Source organism: Talpa occidentalis, unplaced genomic scaffold, assembly GCF_014898055.3.
Source record: "Talpa occidentalis isolate TD23 unplaced genomic scaffold, MPIMG_talOcc4v2.1 talOcc4.15, whole genome shotgun sequence".
In the NCBI taxonomy this organism is placed as follows: Eukaryota; Metazoa; Chordata; class Mammalia; order Eulipotyphla; family Talpidae; genus Talpa; species Talpa occidentalis.
The window spans coordinates 5,795,584-5,819,984 of record NW_023601543.1 but is presented as its reverse complement, the minus strand read 5'-3'; positions in this window follow the sequence as shown (position 1 = coordinate 5,819,984).

The following is a 24,401-nucleotide window of genomic DNA, read 5'->3' as shown; positions in this document are numbered from 1 at the left end:
AATTCCTGGCCAGCCAGGAGATTCCCACATGGTGAGGCAGACCTCTCCTGCCTCGCCCGCTGCTCCCCTCAGTAGTGTCTTTGGTCCGTCTGCCAGTTCTGATCCTCGCTCTGTATCTGGTGAATTCTCTCACTCTCCCACACATCTGGCCTGTACCCCAGTTCTTGTATAAATAAATAAATCTTAAAAAAAAAAAGCTCACACATCATAAAAAATAAATAAATAAAATAAAAACTAATGTAAAAAAACAAAAGACCTAAACTTTACTTTGAAATGATCTAATTACTAAAAATTGTAATTACAAAAAGTACAATTAGTAAATTACTAAGAATTATATAACAAAATGTGTAATTAGGAAATCGATGGCTGCACATTACAAATACAGATCTCACATAGAAGGAAATGATATGACACTCTTCCTACTTCCAGGAACTCCCCTCCACGTCTTGCTGGAGAAGATGATTGCTTGGGGTTTCTAGCTACTCTGCCATCAAGACAATCCTGCTGTAAGAGCTCAGGGACAGTATTGCTGAACTACAGAAACTGGTAGAGCAAATCTACTGACAACTGCAGTCTTGCCATACCTGCATCCACACTAACTTCTAAAATCTATTTAATTAAAGATTATAGTTTAGTGATAAATACCAACGACTTACTATTCTCAGGAAGAAGGTATATTTTCTGGAGCAAATACATGCACATAAGATTCTTATATCTGAGAACCAGATGTTCAAAGATTCAAAGTGAGTATGTATCCAAGAATATAAAGCTTTAAAGCAAGCCTATTTAAAAAATAATCTTTAAAAGTATGCAGTAGTTGCTAACTTATGAGGCATTAAATGCACACACAATTTTATTAGACACCATAATATATGGAAATGCATTTGTTCCAATAAAACCTTAATTGAGTTCATGCTATAGTCAAGGTCCTAGGAGATTCAAAAAAGAATGATGTAGAGGACTCTAATACAACAGAGCAAGGTAGGAAAGGGAGAAAATTATGCTGTAAATAGAGATCCAAATACGGGGGGCACTACTTTTGATTAATGATATCAAAGAGTTTCATGAAAGTGATGTAACTGAACCAGCCCCAAAGGAAGCATAAACAACAGAAAGATAGGAGGAAGAAAGCATTCCTGGCAGAGTCACCTGATTGCATACGTGGAGTGGAAAATAAGGGATACCTTCTGTGAGTAATGAGTGATACAGTTTGGCTTGAGCTCACAATATTCTAGGACAGGAATGGAAGGTAGGCTTGCAAAGAGGGGTTCATATAAGAAGTCTCAATTCCAAACCTAAGAGTTTGTACTTTATTTTTTATGCACTGAAAAATATAGACCAGAGAAGTGTGATTAAGGCTTCACCAGAAACCTACACCTGAAGTGGAAAGTGCATTAGGATGGCCAAGAGGAGGAGGGGATTATAGAAATCCAGAGGAGACATTTTTTTTTTCATGCAAGACACAACTCTGACCTACACCCCTGTAACAGTACCTTCTGGTCTTTCTGCCCCCTCCCTGCAGCCCCCAATGGCAGCAAGACTGATCCTTTCCAAATTCTTATCGGATGTCCTTATTGTCTATTCGTTAAAGCCCTGTGCCCTTGCACGAAAATCCATCATCTGCCCAGATCTGCCTGGCGCAGGACCAGTTATCCTACCATATTTCACTACAGTTTCAGTCACACTGGTCTCCTCTGGGTTCCTCAAACAGGCTCTTCCCGCCCCTAGGACTCTGCACGTACTGTTTCCTTGGTCTCCCATGTTCTCTGTTCATTCATTACCTGACTTGCTGCTTCTCTTCCATTAGGCATCTGAGAATCCTACCTAACGTAGAAACCTCTTTGCTATTCTCTTTTCATCCCCTTACTTTTTAAATTCGTACCGTTTAATACAACTTAATTTTTGTTGTTTCTGACTTGATCTATTACCTACTAGATCTTAAGCATTATGAGGATAGAGATTTCCAGAGCCCCGGTGCCTACACTGAGTGGGGGTGTTTTATAAATATTTGTTAATAAATGGTGAATGATCTACAATTGTATGGTAGGCACTGTAAAAGTTATTGAAAGACAACACTAAATGAGACAGTATCACTGTCAAATAGCTCAGGATCTAGAAAAGGGAGACAGACATGAAAATACATCACTGCAATTGAGGCATGCGAACAGTTAAACAGATCAACTTGGAGACCATTCTAATTGTGTAGGCAAGAAACAGCGAGAGATTGAGATGTTGAGGAAAAGCTATAGCCCTTTTGGATATTAGGAATAGGATGAGTATAGGATGTTCCTCTGATTTCTGGATGAAAGAAAGTGATAACAGGAACAAATTTTAGAAGCAGAACTAAATGGCTTGGCAACTGATAAGCTTTTGAGGAAGAAAGAGAAACCAAATGATATCTGAATTTTTTAAGCCTGGGTTATTCAAAGATGGCATTGTTCTACCAAAGGAAAAGAGGCTAGAAGCAGGAAAGAGGAAAAGAAACAATAAAAAATAGATATTCTTAATTTTCATAACCTTCTACTCAAACACAAAGTCTGATTTTTATGCAATGCCCAGGAACTAGTTTTGAATCTTGTACAGAATAGAAAAAAATTGAAGTCTCGACTTGAGAACATCAATTTCCTAAATAAGCACACTCCTCAATAGTGCCCTAACAATGGAAGGAATACGAACAACCCACCCTGGACAACAAGCAGGCCGCCTCATCCACCCATTCGTTGTATGGTTCTACATTTTAGTCACCGTCCCAAAAGGTTGGGAAATATTTTTAAAGTGAAAGATATAAAATAGGGAGAAACATGCTTAAGAAACCAAAATTGAAGTACATAACTGTACCCATAAGAGAAGCATAGGTAATTTTTGAGTTTTCAACATGGGTTATATGATTGTGTGATAACAGTATCCTTCCAGAACCAAAATTGGAAAATTCAAATGCTATTTTAAAAGAAATAAAAACTAATATGATTAAATCAGCTTGAAGTTTCTGCAAATACCACGTTGAGCCAGCTTGCTACCCTCTGAACCTGCCCACTGGCTCTGATTTATGTCCATGAATGTCTCACATGCCCATTTTTCTATGGCTACTCAGAAAAAAATTGGCCTCAGAATATGGTATACTTAGTGGCTGCCCAGAACTTAATTAAAATTCCCAACTGACTAAGCTGACTTCAAATGATGCCATAACTAAACTTACTAAAGCTCTTTTGCAGAAAATATATGACATTAATCCTGAGTCCAGCCACTATCAATCTTATTTGAACATGCCAAGCGCCATAATTCATATTGAAGCTGTCTCTACACTTGCAAGTGTTTTCCAAACAAAATTTATATTTAGGCAAATGAGCATTTCATTTGGAACAGCCTTAACAGATCAAATACATTTTATTGGTAGAAAATTATTTTCAAGAGCATCACTGAGGCAAAACAAAGACCTTCTTTGGGTAATTCTGACTTGGTTCAAAGATATATCCAAAGTTTTCTAAAAGTAGTTTCCATTTACCTAATCACTTGTCAGACTGTACCATGTGACTCGTGATATTGCTGGGAGTAAGTTGAATTATTTAAAATTTAATAACAAACAGGAGGCAGTGTGCCTTAGTGGGGGAAATATAAGGATTTTGGAGGCAGACAAATGTGAAACATTAGTGTGAAACATTAGTTCAGCACTGTTTATTGCATAATGCTTGGCAAGTAATATAACTTCTTTGTGCCTCAGTTTCCTGCATTTTCAAAGGGGATTATGACTCTGATTGTTGTAGAATCAAATGATATAATGCATACACTTTTCCTGAGGAAAGTGCACAGACTTTACTTGTAGGAAAGGCTTTCTGGTAATTTTCCCTTTATTTTGCCAGAAGGAAACTATCATGTGTATCTTAGAAAGTGTGTGTATCTCCTGCACACCCTGCCATTACCTGCACAGCGCATCTCCAGGTCACAGCCCTAGGGGACACCATGAGTTTTTCATCTGTCATCCTTTCTTCCACTTCTGTTTATATTCCAGATGATGTAGCCTTCTATCTTCAAGTTCACTTTGCTGTAGTCCCTTTTATTTTTGAAGTTAGAACTTAACTTTTGTCTCTAGAAAGCCCTTCCTACATCAGGAGAAACCACTTATTGATCCAATTCATCTCATTGCGATATTAATCTGATATATCTCTCCCACAGATGGTCAACTTTTGGAGGATGGAGCCAGTTTCTAACTGAACTGTTCCCCCAGTGTTCTAAGTTAATATTAGCTGGTGATGCCAGCTGGCACATCACTGGTGCATTTGGACTGTTTTGGAGGGGATAGCCATGTAGGGTCATGAAGAATGTACTGGATTATTGGTTTCATGCCACTTATTTGTTCTATGTCAACATATAAATCACCTAACCTTGAATAATTTCCTTATCTAAAAGAGGCTAAAAATATCTGTTCTGTGAGGATTAATTTAGAGATTATGTAGACGATACATTACACACATTAGCTGAAGTGTCCAGCTGTTCAGTGAGATCTTAGACAGCATGTTTCAAATAATATGTAGAAAAGTACTAGCCTGTAATCTAATAATTGGGTATATTAAGATACTGGCAAATCACTAAATGATCAGGTGCTTTACAAAAATCACCTTTCTCAGACTTTGCAAATCTCAAATTAGTCAAAACCTTTTCACTTTTATGAAGCAGCTATTGAGGTGCCTCATTCAGCAGAAAATGATCAGTATATCATCCTGAAATTATACATGAGCTATTAATCCCATTATAGAAAAGTGTTCTACTTCATTGGTTTAATACATTCTTCTTTATTTCTTTGTGTGACGGTATCACCAAATCTGTACTGGACATTAAGACAAAGATACTTCAAAATATAACCATGCTACAATTTTTGGTTGACTTTTCACTTTATAAAAAAAATCAACTGAATTGAAGCACCCTATATTTTCCCAGGCCAGCAATATATATTTAAATCCACAATTAAACATAGTTTACAAGAATTATTGGATTTGAGCATCAAATTTCCATGAGATAGGATGAGAATTACTTATTTTTCAGGTGAGGAAACAAAATTAGAAAAGTTAAATGATTCGCAGAGACAAGGAACTCAGATACCTTAACTGTTGTTGCCAATTCATCACACAACTTTTTGTCCTAATAATTACAATTAATTTCTTAGGAAAACTACAAATATACCCATAAATTGTCAAATTATTAATGAAATACTACAATTAAAATTTAATCATTCAAAACCTATTAAGGGTCATGTTCTAGAAACTGTTTTGGTGTAAGCATCCCATTGTGAACGAGACAGAGAAGTTCCCTGTCTTTGTGCAGTTTCCTTTGTAGTACGACAGACAATTGAAAAAATGAGCAAATTCATACTAGATATTAGGTATACTGTTGTCCTGACTTTTTTGGAAAAGATGATAATATGAAAATGTTATAAAATTAATCACCCTGAAATGCACTACCCACCTGAAAACTGAAGAACATTAAATCAGGGAAAAGAACTAAGAAAAACAGAAGCTGGTAAACAGAAAAGGCCTTTTTGAGGCTTAACATTTGATCAGGCAGTTGTTCAAAATTTGAGTAATACTGGGAAAAGCATTTTACACAGAGGAGCTGCACATACAAAGGTCCTGAGGTGAGAGCGTGCTGGACTAGACCAAGGAACAGAATGGAGGCCAGCGTGACCAAAGCAATGTAAAAAATGAGAGATGGGCAAGAGAGGTGGTCAAAGAGCTTGGCATAAACATAACCATGTAAGTTTAGATTTTATTCTTATTGAAATGGGAAGACAGTAGAGAGATGGCAAATCTGAATTCCATTTTACAAAAATCATTTTTGTTACATGGAGAAATAGATACTGAGGGAAGGGGAGCATGGGGGCCAGTTGCAAGGCTATTACAATGGTACAGGAGAGGGAAAACAATGGTTTGGACTAGGGTGTTAGAGCTGGCTATGGAAGAAATGGACAGAGCTGAACAAGTCGACAGGGCTTGCTGATGCACTCTATTAAGTGTGCAGAGAAGAAAAGGAGTCAAGAATGATTCCAAGATTTATGGTCTAGGCAACTGAATGAATGATGCCATCTGCTGAGATATGGGACATTCCGAGCGTTTTTCCCTCCTGAGCAGGAATTTTGTTCTATTCATGTTCTTTACACCCAAATGCACCCTGTCTGATCCACAATTAGCACTTGTTTAATGTAAGTTGAAGAGCCGGTCTGCTAGATTTCCTATAGCAAGCATCATCAAAACCGTTTGAAAAGTTTTGTGCAATTCTTTGTTCTTTAACTGAAGTGCGAATGTATTGTTGACTACAACGTAATAGTGTAGGTTTTCTTTTCTGTGGGGACAAAAATAGTGAGATGTCAAATAAGTCCTGGAAAAGTTGTAGGAGGCCCAACAGGACTCTCTTCATGCATGCATATCAATAGCATGTATCACACCTAGTACCTAAGAAAACCCTGAATAACCTTCAAGTTATGGTTGGAGGCTGCCAGAATGAGGCCTGTATCTTCTGTGGTAAGTCAAGGAGTGTATGCTCACTGAGGACAAAGCCTGTGAGTGATTTCTCTGTGTACATACAAGAGTGACTTGCACATAGTAAGCACTGGCTGGATGTGCTGTAGAGCTGAAGGGCAGGCAGACTTATTGCTATAGAATTTTATATCTAGTTTAGTAGAAAAATAATTATGTGTAGAAATTAACTATGATAGATTGTAAATCTTAAAGAAAACTCACCTACAAAGAAATTTAAGAATAAATTATGGCATCTTCTAGTGCCATCTACTGCTTAACTCTTGAGATACAAAATGAGCCTCATTGATAATCTGTCACCATTTTAATGGTATGCATCTTTAAAATTAAAATGCAAATAACTTTTCTACTATAGCTACTATTCTGGCACCCACTCAAGGTTATCAAATCCCTTATGCAATAGGCATAAGGCAGGGCTGTTCAACCCCAGGTTGCTCCACACTACTGACATTTTGAGATGGGTAGTTCTTTGTTGTAGGAAGCTGCCTATGCATTGTGGGGTGTTTAGCATCCCCCCTCTTCACTACTCACTAGATACTTGTAGTCACCCTCTTAGTTGTGATATGCAAAAATGTCTGCAGACACTACCAAATGTTCTGAGGAGTATGCGTGCATTGGTGTGTGTGTGTGTGTGTGTGTGTGTGTGTGTGTGTGTGCAGGGTTGAGGGGGCAAAATCACCCTAAGAACCACTAGTATAGGGAATAAGTAAAAGAGATTAATATTCATGTATTCATTCATCCATTCTGTAAATTATTTGAATGCCTACCAAGCATTAAGCTAGCTAAATACATTGAGAGTACATTGGTGCATGAAAAAGATGTGGTCTCAGCCCTAATGGAGCCTTCAGCAGCACAGGGGAAAGAGGCAATCCAAAAGCACAGAAACACATGCAGAAATTCAGTAACTACACTAAGTTCTATGGAAGAAAAGAATGACCTGGATAGGATGTCTAGGCACAGCTTCTCTGAAGAGGCGGCCTTCAAACTGAAGAACGAGGAGGAGCCAGCATGGGAAGAGGGTTTGGGCCAGAGAGAAAACAGAATGTGTGAAGGCCTTGGTGTGAGCCAGGATGTGTGCTAGGCCTATCCCAGGCACCGTGTCATTTAGGCAGGTGTCACAGGGCCCGGCTGCCTGGCTGCCTACAGCAACCCCGAAGTACCTGTGGTCCTCCACGATTATCTGGGTGAGGAATTGTATCACTACCCTGTATTTATATACTAAAACATTTAAAGGGGATTTGGTTCCTAGTCCTATGTTACATGGAAGAAAATCAAGTCCCAATCTGGTTAAGTGGTTTGTACCAAGTCGACAAAATTAAGTGACAAAATCAGGTTATAAAACCTGTGTTCTGACTCAAAAATCAATGCTTTTCACTGGTCTGCTTTGAATTCTCCCATAAGTAGAGCTAAGGTGAAGAGAATACCAAGTAGGTTTAAGGTATTAAGAGAAGTTAATAATGTTAATAATCACAATCAATATGTGAAGAAAATATACACTATACAAAGAGATCAACGTTAAAAGTGGGATCACTTGACCCTGACATCAGTGCCCATGTGGACCTATGATCAAGTACTCATAGCAGATGAGAAGCAACTTCCTCACCAAAGTGGTTCTGGAGGGTAACACAGAAGGCACTTGGCAGACAGAGCCATCGAGCAATGAAAGGAACCACCAACAGGAGTCAGTAAGGAAGATTCAATTTCTGACTAAGACTATAGACATGGAACCGTGAGTTCCAACCACTGAGATTATTTCCTCACTTGCACAATAAAGATCAGAGCACAAATTCTACTTAATTCAAGATCTTTGAAGAGGCTCAAGCCCGTGGGTGCACTGTGTAAACTAGAAAGCATGATTTACCTTCCTCTGAAAAATGAGCTTTTTGAGTACAGCAGCAGAAATGCTAACAGCTCAGTCAATGTCCTTTTCCTTCTTGTAAACTCTTCACAAGACCTGAAGAAATGTGAGTTTTCTTGGGAATACACACAGATACGATGGTTTTGAACATCAGCTCTGAACTGTCCAGTTAGACACTAGTCCGGATTGCCAGGAGTCTGATAGGCCTGCACGTCATGACATCAGCGGCACCCATCCCACTGTGGCCCGCATAGGCTCACCTCCAAGAGAACTTACTGCATGACTCTCGTTTCTGGCTGGGGGAGAGACTTAACAAAAGGGAAAAGAAAAAAAAAATCACTCTACTCCAGTGAGAAATTTCCAAATATTCGGTTGGCATTGCGATATTTTTTCATATCCACCTGCCCTGGACGCCTTGTACAATCAACACTTATTGTCTGGGATTTCAAGCAGTTAAAAAAAAAATCTCTGGAAATACAGTGCCTCTTTGACCTTTAATCAACCTATCAATAGTCACTTCCTATAACAGGAAAAAGACTATTCTTCTACCTCATTATTTTTTTCACAGTGAGTCATAGATTGGCTGTATTTTATTTTTTTTTAAGGAATAGAATGGAAATAAAATTTCTGAACTTATTTGGAAGGTGGTTTTGACTAAAGTAAATTCTATGCTGTCTATTCTTAAGCTAATATTTTTAACTACTTTATTAAGATATAATTCGCATAGCATAAAATTCACTCTGGTAAAATGTTCAATTCAGCAGTTCGAATATATTATAGATTTGTGGAGCCATCATAGTATCTACTGTCAAAATTTTTATCACCCCAAAAGAAATGCCATACTCATATCAATCATTTCTGATCCCCTCTTCCCTCCATCACAGGCCACCTCTAATTTATGTTTCGTCTGTATGGCTATTCCTGTTTTGGGAATTTCACATAAAGAGAATCATACAATATATGGCCTTTTGCGTCTGGCTCCACTTAGTTACCTTCACATTTTTCACATTTTCCAGGATCACGCACAGTGTAGAATGTGTCAACACTTTACTTCTATTTATTGTCATAATATTCCACTGTGGATGAACTGACTTTGCTTATCCACTCATCAGCTGATGGAAATTTGTGTTGTTTCTATTGTTTGGTTATTATGAATAATGCTCCTATGACCACTCATATACGAATTTTTATGTGGTCATCTGATTTCATTTTTCTTAGTTATGTACCTAGGAGTGGAGCTGCTAGTTTTCCATGCTGTTTTTCCCAAAAGTTTTAACAATGGTAATTCGAAACAATTATTGGAGAGATGGATTATTATGATAAAATAATTGGAATTCTTCCTATAAAACTACTGCAGACAGGCAAGAACTGGTATTAGAAATATTTCGTTTAAAGATTAAGAAGATTGAAAGATTATTTCTCAGATTTAATAGCTTGCAATTAAGCTATTATCAACTCTAACAATTCAAAAAGCTATTTTCTTATTGTAACCGGTCATTATAAGTTAGGTTTTTCTGCCTGTTTTAGCACTGCTATAACTATTTATGAATTTCATTACTGTCAAATTATAAATTATACTAAGAAGGATTACTGTGTCAGATTATAACTCTTAGGCCATTTATATGTTTAATTTGCAAGGTTTAAAATAGCTGTATTGTTATATTTGTGAATAATTAAATGGGCTAATACTGTGACAGAAAATACAAAAACAGATGAGCATGAAATGTTCAATTTATGTCCAATTCTCTTCCCTTACTGCAATTTCATTCACTAGCAAAAAGCAATATAGGTCTGCTATAAAAATCTCAGAATACTTTGTTGGTTTTAGTTTGAAAATGCAAGGACTAGTTTTAAAAGGATTTTCTTAAATGTAACATTAAATACACTTAGTTGAGGAGATTCAAGCCCTAAAATAACTACACTGTCAGCATCTCCTAGAAAGAATAATCAAGAGAAGCTGAATTTCTAGGACTGAAAGCAAAGCATTGTGGGGGTCTCTCCTCAACTCCAGCCCAATCAGCAGTCTCCTCACAAGGTATGTACTTAGGAGCTAATTAGGCCTCCAGCCATGCTCTCCAAAATCTAGAATTCTCCCTAGTCAATTGCGGTAGGAATGGGGAACTTCAGAACAGACCATGTGATGAAACATTCAAGAACTTATTAGTGTTATAATTAGCTAATAGGTTTAGTCGCATCTCCATTAGCATACCTAAAAAGTCCCTTTGCCACAGATGAAATATCCTTGTCCCTATAGAAAGTCAATATGGCTACCTGTGCCCTTGATCTCATCCCATTTTACCTATTAAAGGACATCACTCCAGCAATTCTCCTCTTACTCTTGCATTTTTGTCATTCTACTCTACTCAGCTTTACCCATTGATGACTACATTTTTCTGATATTTGAAACACAAAAGCTACAAACTCTCTCTTGTTCCAATTGCATGGAAAACCCTTGGAAGCAGTTCTCAACATCTCCTGATTTTCCCTCTTAAATCCACTATAATCAGGCTTTCACCCCTGCCTCCACCCATGAACTGTCCTGCTCCAAAAGGCTCTTGATGTTAAAAAATCCATGGTCAATTTTCAGTCCTCATCTCAGCTAACCAATAGGCAGTGCCGAATGTAGCACACACCCCTTCCTTTTCTTTCTACACATCTATACTCAGCTTCTCTCTTGGTTTTCCTCCCATCTGACTTGTTGCACCTTCAAAACATTCTTTGCTCAGTCCTCACAGTGGTCTCTTCTCTACACTTCCTCCTTTGGCCGTAAATACCATGTGTATATTGATAATGCTCAAGTTTCTATCGTTGGTCCATACTTCCGTCCTTACACCCCTAATAGCACACTTCCTACTCAACCATATCTCCACTGGTTAACTAACATCCCCAAAGTGGAGCGTGTTCACAAATTAATTTTGGATGTCCTACCAAAACTTAATCCACCCTCATTCTCCATCCTACAATAGGCAGAAATTTTCTCATAGCTCAAAACACAAACTTTGGAGTTATCCTTGATTTCCTGGTCTCTCTCCTCCCTCCTCCCTCACTCTACTCTTCCCTTCCCTCTCCCTCGTCTCTCTTCCATAGCTTTTTTTTTCCCCTGTTCTTTTTCCACCCTTTCCCCGATAGCCTATTCTCAGACCAGAGGTCAGAAAGACCCTGCGATTACATGAATATGTCATTTTATCCCTCTGGTAAAGAATAAAAGAAAAAATTCAATTGTTTTCTAACTCAGAACTCCAAAAGTCAATTCCTATATAGCCATACACTGTACAGTCCAATAAACTCTATGACTTCATTTTCTAATATATACTTTTGCCCTTGATCACTCTGTTTGAAACATCTTGGCATTATTGCCTCAAAACTGCTATACTCATCTTAGGGATGAAATAGATTCCTAACCCCCTTTTGGGGGACAGAGGAGGAAATACTTCCCCACTCCAAAAAACAATTTTCAGACACCAGCAGGGAGTCCAAGAATTCAACTCAATTCTGACACTATCTAACTGGAACAAAGCTACTGAGGCACATTTGGCATAATGAAAATAACACATACTTGAAGTCAGGGAGGTGCACGACTTAAATTCTGGGTCTGCCACTGACTGGTCATGTTGCCTTGAGCCTAGGTTTCCTCATCTATAAATACAAATAGCACATACCAAACAGGGATGCTAAGAATACATGGGATTATATTTATGTAGAGTCTAGAATATGGAAAGTATTCAATGAATGCCTAATATATTATTATGGTGCTTTTAAAGAACATAAAGTATTGTACAAATGTATACAGAGAGAAGTAAACCAAAGTTTAAAAATTGTTTTTGGGCCTCCCCTGTGGCGCAGCGGTTGAGCGCTGGGTTGCGAAGCTGCCTGCGGCCTCTAAGGCGCCAGTTCGATCCCCGGCTGCTCCCCGGACACCGGAGGAGGGTCCCACATGGCGCACAGACCTCTCCTGCCGCCCGCTGCTCCCCTCTGCAATGTACTTCGGTCCTTCTGCCTGCTCTGCTCCCCGCCCTGGCTCTGGTGAATTCTCTCACCCTCCCGCGCTTCTGACTGTACCCAGTGCATGTATAAACAACTCAAACAAACAAACAAATAAATAAATAAATAAAACATGCCTCTATAAAAAATTTTAAAAATATTAAAAATTGTTTTTAATAAAGGAACTCATGCTATCTCCAGTAACCCCCTAGGTATTCTTTGTGGGAGGAAGACAATAACAGAATAATTAAGCACATTAAAATTTTCAGTTTTATTTTACAACATCACCAACTGACAAATGAGTAACTTGAAATACTGATGGATTGATTGAATATTAACCTTTAGGATAGCTAAGGAATTAGGCATGCTTTCCTTTTCTCTCCATTCAATTTACTGAAACAGGTTTTTGACAATTTGTGACCACAGTCTATATTCATTATGTGAAATATCCACCTTTGGCAATATTTCACCAAATTGCCACAAATGGGCTGATTTGCTGGCTGAAGTGAATACATTTGCTGAAATCATGTTGTTTCCACCAACATCAAAGTATGCTTGGATCAAAGTTTAATTATAGGCTTATATTCACAATCTATCTATCATGAAATTTAACCAAAGATTAAAAGAGGATTATAATATAAATGTTGATGTTTTGGCATGAGGCTTCTGAGTACCAACTTGTTCTCTATTAATTCAAATACTGGAGTACCTGATACATACAAGACATGTTAAAAACTATGAAGCGTCACTAACGAAGTTACACAGATGCCAACAGATACCTGAAAAACTGTTCTTCATTGCTTGTCATCAGGTAAGTGCAAATCAAAACCACAATGAGATTCTACTCACACCAGTTAGGATGGCTATTTTCAAAAAGTCAAGAGACAATATACGGAGAAGATGTGGTGAAAAATGAGCCCTTGTGCACTTCTGATGGGAATGTAAGTTGGTGCAGTGACTATAGAAAGCAGTATGGAAGCGCCACAAAAAAAAAAAATAATAATAAAAGAGAAATAGAACTACTCTATGATCTAGCAGTGCCACTTCTGAGTCTTTATCTGAAGAATATGAAAGCACCTAAAAGTGCACCACCACGTTTAACGCAACATTATTTACAATAGCCAAGATATAGAAACAATCTAAGTGCCCAAAGACAAAAACTTGATAAAGAAGATGTGGTATATTTTGCAGTATGCCCCTTCTTCTTACATAGTCTGCACTCCTGAGAAGACCTCTTTGTCACTGTCTGATGGAGCTCAGGTAGGCAGAATGCTTGTAATTGAAAACCAACAGTGATATTGACAGTTGTCCTGTTCTCTGGGTGTTCCTGTAGCCAATGATACAGTAAATTGACATTTCAGAAATCGGCCTACAAAGCATATGGGGAAGTGACTAAGTAGTGAGGTGAGCAGTCCCAAAATATAAACACAGGTGAGTCACAATGAAAATAATCAAACCCAAAGTGAATACAGTTTAATTCCCCTGAAGAACTCACCCAAACTCCTTTCCTTCAGGATTCTGACTTATTTTAGGCAAGTCACAAACAGAGGAAGATTACAAGCAATTACTGGAGGGATATGAAGGCATCATCCAGTCCAGTACACACTTTCTAACATCTGTTGTGTTTGTTAAAGGTTTTTACTAAAGAGTAAAAACAATTTTATGTGGCCCTTGACAAACATTTTTATATATGTGTCCCTGTGTGATTATCACCATTGTTTTTGCTGTATGAAAGAGTAAAAGCACATTTAAATATACAGATATAATTTATATTGGAAGAATAACCTGTATTTCATTAAATAAATCTACTGGCCTTTAGACTTTCAATGTGATACTATTGGAAACCTACCAGTAATATATAGTATTTATTTTAAAAACCATAAAAAGTCAGAATCTACTACTCAATGAGCTATTTTGTTGAGTAATTACTATGTCCCACATAATTTCTTGTTTCTCAATTCAGAAATAACTGCCAATACCTCCAAAATATTGACTCAGGCCTTGTTTTGTGCACCACTATATAGATTATTCATTCCTGCCTCTCAAAATTTAACAAAATTGCATTCCTACTGTAAGATCCTGGAAAATCATTGTTTTAAAATACCACTAAATTCACATCAGGCAGATCGATAAACACTAGTATCCTGTCAGTTTTATTTTTCACACCCCCAAGAAGCTGTCATTAAGGCAGTGTGTCTAATATTTTGCAACAACGAAAGTCAAATAAAGGCTCATTTTCACTAAAAGTGATGTCAATATGTAGATCTATTTCTGTTTGAGCCATCTCCATAGTAATAGTTCTCTTTTTAAAAAAGATTTATTTCTTTATATAAGAACTGGGGTACAGGTCAGAGGCGCAGGAGAGTGAGAGAATTCACCAGAGACAGAGCGGGGAGCAGAGCAGGCAGACAGACGGAAGACACTGCTGAGAGGAGCAGCAGGCGAGGCAGGAGAGGTCTGCCATGCCATGTGGGTTCCTCCCTGGCTGGCTGGGAATCAAACCCACACTGCAGAGGCTACGGACAGCATCACAGTGTGACGCTCAACCCGCTGTGCCTCTGGGGAGGCCCCAATAGATCTTTAGGTTTATATGATTCTACCACTGTCTCAATTCTCACCTACAAACAAAATTTTGCATCCTTCCTCGCCATCTAATTTCTCCCCTGCTTGAGATGTCTCAGCACACTCTCCACAAATCCTTCTCATTTGTGTCTGTAGGCGCATCCCAATCACCAAGTCCTATGAACGTTTACTCAGATGCTAAGGGTGAATGATTACCCAACACGTAGCCCTCATAGACAGTGAACATCTACAACAAAGGTTGTCTTCTTCATGTTTTATCTGGTTGAGTTCAGCAGTTACTTAGAAAAGGAAATGAATGTTTACTGAAGCCAAGGCACTTATCATAAGCTGAACTATATCCCCCTCCCCAAATCCATATGTTGAAGCCCTAAACCCCCAGTATCTCAGAATGGACCTCATTTGGAGATAGACTTTTTCCAGAGGTAATAAATTTAAAACAAAGTCATTAAGTTGGGTGTTAAATTCAATATGGCCAGTGCCAATGTGAGAAGAGCTCAGCACACAAACAAGTTCAGAAGGAAAACCATGTGAAGACACAGGGAGAAGGTCATCATATACAAGACAAGGAGAGTGGCCGGGAACAGACCCTTCCATCACAGCCCTAAGAAGAAAATCAATCTGACACCTGAAGCTGTCCAGCCTCCAGAACTGTGAGAGAATACTTGCCTGTATTTCAAGTCATCCAGGTCATCGTACTTTGTTTCAGCAGCCCCAGGAAATTCACAGCACTTCGTCTGGCTGGTGGTGTTTTCTCTTCCCTCAACTACATTGGGCTTCCTCCAGTCTTTGAACTGGTTATATAACATAAGCCTTGCCTGTCCTCTCCTGGAAACTCCCTAGATGCTTTTTGCACAGGCTTTAGAAATACCACCTTAATTTTATCTTGTGGCATTTGTTCACTCTAATTCCACCATTAATATGATTGTTCATTTGACCCTTGACATACCACTTGTGACAAATTTCTTATCCTCGAAATACCATGTTGAAGGCCCTGAAGATTCAGATTCATTCTTATCCTTGGGAAGATGGAAGGTAAGTAGTATTCATGGAACACAACTCCAACTGCCAGGCATTCTGACAAACCTGCCATGCTCCCCTTGCATGCTATGAGGGGGGCTGGTATGACCCACCAATATTCTAGACCATCTTGGAACTTTACAGGTTCAACTCTCTGCTTTTGCCATTACTGCTTCCCCGGAATGGGTACTCCTGTGGCTCAACGCAGTGCTTTTACTCAGGTATTTGGATAAAGAATGTGCAATAAAGGCTTGATAATTAAGCTAAAGGGAACCAATGTCATTCAGAAATTGATTCATTAATTTAGTACTCTAAATTAATATGCACAATTAAGATACTGAAAAACTGAGTTTACTTTAAGTAGGATGTTTCTGTCTTTGGTTTATGTACATGTTCATTGTCAGGCACTGACTCAATGCCAAGTACCAATCTGGCCTTAGCCTCCAACCTATTATTAGCTCTGTTTTTAATATTCTAAAAACACAGAAGAATGGAAGTCATAATCTATTTCAGAAACTCACATATCTCACATAACCAAAATTAATAAGTTCCTTTATTATTTCCTTAAATTCTATTTTAACTGCTCCTACTGTCATTATCTCCCCTTTAATATGTGTTCTCTATTTTAAGTAAATTAAATATACTCTCACCCCTAAGAATGACAGTAAAAATATGCTATCACAATCATGATGCCTCTAGAAATATTTCTTCTCTATAACTCAAAATTGCCAAAGGATTCATTGATAAGTTGTTGTTACAACTATTCTTGTGGAAATTGTTTTGAGTTTTAAGAAGATGAAGAAACAGATCTTTGCCTTCTTAAATCAACCAATGTTTTATATACGTAGCTGAGAAGTCAATCTATGAATAACAAATGGCAAGGAAAAAAACATGCCAACCTTTGTTAAGCAACATACAATGAGAAGACTTAAAGTCTCAACAGCAACTTGGATATGGGAAGTATTGTAATTTTTCTGTAAATGGACAGCCAAAGAGATCAGTGGGTTATGAAGACGTTTTGAATGCACAGAAACGTGACGAAAGTGGTCAATTCAAATGCAGTACATAGATGAGCAAAACAAAATGTTCACACAAGTTCGCAGCCATAGAGATTGATTTGTTAATTTAATACTCTAAATTAATACGCACAATTAAGATACTGAAAAACTGAGCTTACTTTAAGTAGGATGTTTCTGTGTTTGGTCACACATCCTGTTATTACCAGAGTTAAGAGTATTTTATAAGCGTTAGTTCCCATACAAGTCACCATTCATAAACCTCAGGTGTTAAAAAAAGGTTTAAGTTCAGGAATATGAATATTCAAATACTGAATAAACAAATTTTTATTAACTGTTGTGAATCTTTCCTTTTCATACACACTAAAACTGAAGAGCAACTATGTGAAATATTGAAGAAGAAACTGCATAAATGTATAGCAAGGAGAAAGTTTTGCCAGTGTCCACTTCATCAAAACTCTCCCTGCTTACACTCATACTCATCTTCAGCAATCTGCTTATCCTTGAGGCAACTTACACCTCCTGCCACTTGACAAGAACCTTCCTTCTACCCTCTCTACGGAATTTGAGTCTCAGTACTATTTGCACCTGCTTGCGTGCCACTGAAGGTGTAAGACTCTATAGTATTGCTGGCTACTACCCCATCTCTATTCATCTTTTCATCTTTATTTTTCTGCATCTTCTATAATCTGGAGGATAAAAAAAAATTCTGTTCTTTCTGCCAGTATTATTGTCTACAGCAATCACATTGGGAATAATATTGGTGTGTATGCCAAAGGTTACCTGGGTTTTAACAATGCCACAGTAAGCTAGAAGATCCCGGTAAATATGAACTTGCCAAGCGGTTTATTTCTTTTAGTGAAAGCCCTGCCTCCTGCATATACTTTCACTATGCTCAAAGTCTGGTAGTCACTTCGTAAGTGACATTTATGGGTGAGCTTATTTTGAACTGCAGCTTCAATGCCCAGAGTGAAAGGGGCAACATCGAAAAGCAGGAACACTTGCTCATACTCTTACATATCACCCATGAGAACAGCTACTTGGGCATCCGTGCCAAATGCCACTGGCCATCAGAGCTGATGGTCTTGTTGAGCAACTTAACATTCAAAAAATTACTCAGCAATTGCAAGAACTGTGGTATGCAAATGGAAACACCCACTAGCTCAATTCCATTCATCTGGTACTTGTCAAGTTTGCCATCCCTTAGGGATTTCTCTACTACTTCAGGGTACCAAGGAAGAGAGAAGCACTGAGATGCTCAAAGTGGACTCAGAAAACAGAAGTACAGAAATACACAACAGCAGCGTGTTTCAGTCAGTCCGCCTGCTCTGCTCCCCACTCTGTCTCTGGTGACTCCTCTCACCCCCCGCACCTCTGGCCTGTACCCCAGCTCTTGTATGCATAAATAAACAAATATTTTTAATAAACCTTATAGAATGAATCCATTTCAATCTTGGTATGAGCAAAAAACCTCCAGATACATCATGCCCTCTCGCGGGCAATGCAGGCGGTACTGCTGGCTTGCTGCAGGGGATGTCCACCTTGCATTTGCATTTGAACTCTACCATCAGGTGATTCACCATTCAGCAATCAAAATTTCTCCCACCCAAGTGGGTGGTTAACCAGCTGTGGCTCTTGCTCTACAGATGTCATCCTTGATGCTTAGGATAGATGCTTCGAGAGTCGCCATGACCCTAGTGCAAGATCAGCACGTTTCTCTTTTCTAAAGCTTTAGATTTTTGTTTTTCTCCCTATGCCAGACGAAGGCTCCTGCAGGAGGCTTGTTAATGATTCTCAGGGCATTAAAATCAGTGACAGCCCCTGCATCGTTGGTGGCATGACACTGTGAATCATTAAGTAGGCTGCGATGGTAATCACTGCCTTTTCTACTGTTTTCCCCAAGTAGCTTCCACAAACTTTTCCACCATGGAAAAGATCTACTCTGGAAAAAATAAATATTATCTCTTTTATTTTCTACAATTACCCTGGGCTTTCCCTTTTTACAAATCACTTGGAAAAACTAGCAGTTCATTCTTACTGAACTGTGGCACCATCAAACTTGGGACCAATCATCCTCTCAGTGTGAAACATGGTACTGATGAGGTTCATCACCTGTTGGTTCTCAGCAACCTCATCAATGAGGTGTTCATTTTATGGAAACTACGTAACTTAGACTGGTACAGTTGCCTTGGTAATTGGCAATGATTTCTACTTTCCCGTGCTGGAAGACGCCTACACACACACAAAAAAAAAAAAATGGTTCTCAGTTCAAAACCCTTCTGGAGACATCTTGATTAAAGAAAGAAAAGGGAGCAAAAGAGACAGAAAACAGTTTAAAAAAAATCAATGTCAACAATAACCTTTTGCAATTAACCTCTACATGAGCTCTATCCTCTATTTCTTCACCACCTCCCTTTCTCTGTATTGACCCTTTCATGGGTCAAATTCAATTATAAATGAATGCAGTTTTATGATTCATTCAGAAGTAATGAGTTCCATTTGCTTTCTATTGTTCGTTGACCTCTACTACCCTTGACAAGAGATACCTGACGACAAGCCGACACCAGAATGCTGAGATCAGCATCAAACCATCCTCACAATCACCAAGGCTTCACAGCTTTGGGGTCAATTTTGGCTTCTGTCCTGCCCACATCTAAATGCCTTCCGGGTGCAGTCAGTTTTTCCTCTGTGCACACGTCTTTTCCCACTGCCATCACTCAGGCCAGAGTTGTTACTTCACGTCCAGATGATCACAGTAGTGTTGTCACCAGCATTTGTCCTTTTTTTATTCATTACAGTAATTCATTCATTCTCCAGTCAGCCAGTCGTTTGTCCGGGAGCAAAGTAGGCCACCTCAAAATACACCACTTTGGCATGTAGACTGTTTTGCACTGAAGGCAATCAGGATGCAGCCAATCAGGAAAGGTTTTCTTTACCTCTCCCTTAATTGCCTGAGAGAATTTAAATAGGGAACCTGTAGCAGGAAGAGAGCTATCTATCCCCAGAGACAACTACAAAGAATATGAGCTAATTGTGTAGTCTGAGGGGTTAAGTCACAGCACTATGAAGCTGTCCACAGCTACTGCAGCACAAGTTCAATCCCCGGCCAGGGAGCTACCCACATGGCACAGCAGACCTCTCCTGCCTCACCCGCTGCTCCCCTCAGCAGTGTATTTCAGTCAGTCTGCCTGTTCTTCTCCCAACTCTGTCTCTGGTGAATCCTCTCACCCCCCACAACTCTGGCCTGTGCCCCAGCTCTTGTATGCATAAATAAACTTTTAAAAAATAAAAATAAATGTGTAGTCTGGGGAGAACTCAGCAAGGTCTCGTTGTTCAACGTCCTCTCGGTGCACCTTTGTCTCTTTGCCTGTGGTATGGCAAACATTTGTTTACCAAATACTTGTTCTTCCATCTACCTGAGAATTGTCTTTCTTTGCTTTGAAAATTCAGGGCCCTACCTCCTTTACCCTAGTTCAAGATGGCACATAAGCCACATTTGCCTGATAGTGGGGGACCTTCATGTTTTTGTGGGGCTCCCCTGTGTGTACAATTAAATATGGTTTTCTTCTATTAATCTGCCTTATGCCAATTAGACCAGCCAAAAGAACCGAGACAGGTAGGACAATTGTTTCTCCCCAACACATTCAGTAAACGTCAACGGTGTACCTACCATTTGCTAAAAACTATTAGATACTGAAAGTCAGGGGATTAAAATATGGCTACTTTCAGCAAATTGCACTGCCTGTCTAAATTATGCATTTCATCACAATAATCTTTCCTCAAAACCTTGTTATTCATCACCTACAAATAAAACAGATCCAACTTTTCTAGCTAGTATGGTATAGCGAGGCAACCAAGCACAGAGCGGGCAGTGCAGCAGGAGGCCAGGAGACAGGTGGGCCTCTCAGTCCCCGGCAGGATCTGTACACTTTTCTCATTGGGCTCTCTCTGGCGTTCCCTCGTGGTCCTGTCTCTCTGTAGTCACCCGGCCTATCATAGCTGCTCTGCTGTAGCTGTAGCCTGCCACACCATCTGAGTGACTCCATCCTTACAGCCTTGGCCTCCAGGCTCAGGTGTGCCCACTCACACATGCCCACACCACATTCCAGGTGTCCACCATCAGGCACACGTGCCCCGTGTCCATGTTCCCAAGCGTCTCCTGCATTCAAGGCCACAGGTGATAGCCACAAAGGCAGCAGCATAAAACCCTGAGCATCACCTACCCTACATATGGCTTATGGAATCAGATAGAGATTCAAATTGTGACTCTGCCATTTGTGGTATTGTTATTCTATTAACAATTAGATAGATATACTTTTTAAACCTCTCTGGTCCTTGGTTCCATTACCTTTAAAATATACCTATTGGGGGCCTCCCTGGTGGCGCAGCGGTTGAGCGCTGGGTTGTGAAGCTGCCCGCAGCCTTTGCAGCACCGGTTTGATCCCCAGCCACTGGGCGAGGGTCCCACATGGCGCGCAGACCTCTCCTGCCGCCCGCAGCTCCCCTCAGCAGTGTCCTTCGCTCCTTCTGCTGTTCCGCTCTGGCTCTGGTGAATTCTCTCACCCTCCCGCGCTTCTGACTATACCAAGTACTTGTATAAATAAATAAATAAATCTTTAAAAAAATACCTATTGGGGGCCTCCCTGGTGGCACAAGGAGTTAAGACACAGCACTATGAAGATCTCCGCAGCCACTGCAGCACAAATTTGATCCCCAGCCAGGGAGCTGACCCACATGGTGCAGCAGACCTCTCCTGTCTCACCAGCTGCTCTCCTCAGCAGTATATTTCAGTCAGTCTGCCTGTTCTACTCCCCACTCTGTCTCTGGTGAATTCTCTCACCCCCCACACCTCTGGCCTGTACCTCAGTTCTTGTAGCATAAATATTTTTTTAAATGAAAATAAAATATACCTATCATGCTGGAGCATAGTAGGCGGTCATTAAGAGTTCTCTTTCATTGTCTTTAAATAAGTGGCATCCCCAAAACACAGACCCAGACAATCAGAATACAACAGATTCTACATATTATCAAATAAAGATCCTTAATTTGACCACTGGGGAAACTGAGGTATAATTTGGAAAGTGAGTAGCCCAGGGTAAAAAAAAAAAAAAAAGCCCAGGGTAAAAAAAAAGTAGCCACTCCTGACTGCCCAACACAATGCTAAATGGAAGTGGCCAGTAAATGTTGATGGGGGTGTTTGAGGGCAGAAAGGCAAGAGCCATTCCCACCGACAGTGTTTACCTTGATGATCAAGACTTCAGATACAGAGCAATGTTTTCATTTTACAGGGAAAGACTATATTTACCCCAAATGTCAATGTAAAGATGATTGATAAATGTAAAAAAACTGAAAGCACAACAAGCATGCACCTGTACTGCACTGAGGTGACTTACACAGTCGCGTCTCCAGCAGAGGGAAGGAATGGAAGTCAGCGGGCAGAAGGCAAGAGGAGGGAGTCACTGAGTGGTAGGTTACTTGTGGGCTGGTCTTCAGAAACTGCTGGGTCTGAGCTATCCCGATGAAGGTAAGTAAACTGAGGCACAGACAGGTTAAGGGATGGCCCAAGATTGTACCAGTACTTATAGACAGAGCAAGGGCACCTATTCAAAATCTTGTAATTATTCCATTTGCCTACACTGGCTGCTCAAACAGAAATATTTGCATCACTTAGCCCTTAATGAATACCTCCTAGATGCAGAGGACTGAGCAGAGCACCAAAGAGAGAAGTTGCTAAGTTGTACCTGGGCTGAAAATAGATAGGGAGTACTGTGAAAAAATGTGTTCATTTGTTCTGTGTGTGTGTGTGTGTGCACCTCCAGTTGCAAGGGCAAAATACATAAATGTATATAGTCACAGCCAGCCTGAGCAGTGTAACTCCAAAAGAGGTTATTACACTGTCACTTAAAATTAAAATTTAATAAGTTATATTCAACACAAGCTGGAAATATTCATAAATTTAATGAATCATCTAATTAAATACTGTATGTGCAACAGTATAGAGCTGAGTGAAAACCTTAAGAGTTATTTTTATGCTTAAATGCAATTAGTAAGTATGTTTTAAAAACAAGCCCTCTTGAATTTCAGAAAGCTTTTTTTTCTAGAGCAGAAAATGTTTATTTCATAAACTTTCCCTTGTTTTCAGGAATTACATGTTTATTTTTGTTGTCAATGCTGAGTAGTCAGCTGAACTACAATTTGGACCAGCCACTGTGTTGTAAGTCTAGACTTAGCCAAGGCCTATTTCATCCACAAAGATCACAGGGCAATATGGTCAATATTTTGTTGGCTTGATGCCATAATAATTCCATGTTAGCAGGCTCTATCATAGGAGGGAATAAACTACATTTTCTTAATCAGAATATGGCATCTAGTTTCATTTATCATTTTTCCTTAATCAGTTTTCCTTGTCGTATACTGTGTGGTAAAGTTACTTACACTTTTTACTCTCACTGGGCAGCTATTAATGACATGCCTTCTAAATTAATATGCTAGCTAGCTTTAAGCCCAATATTCAACATAAAGTGAGCACCTGAATTTTAAATGTGACCAGTAATTTGCTAGACAAATTCATGGAATACAAGTTTGTTAGGACTAAAGCCACAGCAACCTGGGTTTGTAATCTGCTCTCCAGCCCTCCTCTTCGAGAAACTTCTACTTACTTGGGAACTTTGGTAACCCACAGAATATTAAACACCATCTCTCCAAGCAGCACGTTAACTGTGTTGCAAATCATCTCTTGCATAGCACCAATTGACTGGGAGTTAACAGATTTCCAAAGGACAAACATGGTAAATACAGCCTTACTGTAAGTTATATTTCATCAGCTGGGTGATGTGTACACAGATAATCAATGTTTTATTCCTTTTACCAGCTTGGTATTCTTAACTAACAAATTCCTCTTTTTAAGGCTCATGAATATAATCAGTTCTTTAAAAAATAATATCCATCATACACATTGTATTTTATAAAGAAAGAAATCCAGGCACACACACAAAAAAAGATTTTTCCTATGCCCTCATCCACAATCTGTCCTTACCAACCACATGCTCAATAATGAATTCTCTACTGAGAGCCACGAGAAGAGAAAAAAAAAAGTTGGATCACCTGTCTTCCTGCACTGAGTCTGGGGCTACCACCTATTACATTCCTTTCCTTACATACTCAGCATACACCTGCCATTCCAGAGTAAACTTTACATTTCTTCAATTCAACTATCCCTCTGTCCTTTATCCATTCCCCGAGCAGCTGTATTATCCCTAATATAAAAATGATGATTTAGCCTTAGAGAAAAAAAGCAGGTTAAAATAGATAAATTGCTTTGGAAGATGAGATTAATGGTCTGAAATATATTATAGGAAATTATTGGACCCATTCTGAGTCTGAAGAAGAAAATCAGTTGACTTTTCTGTGCCCTTTCCAGAG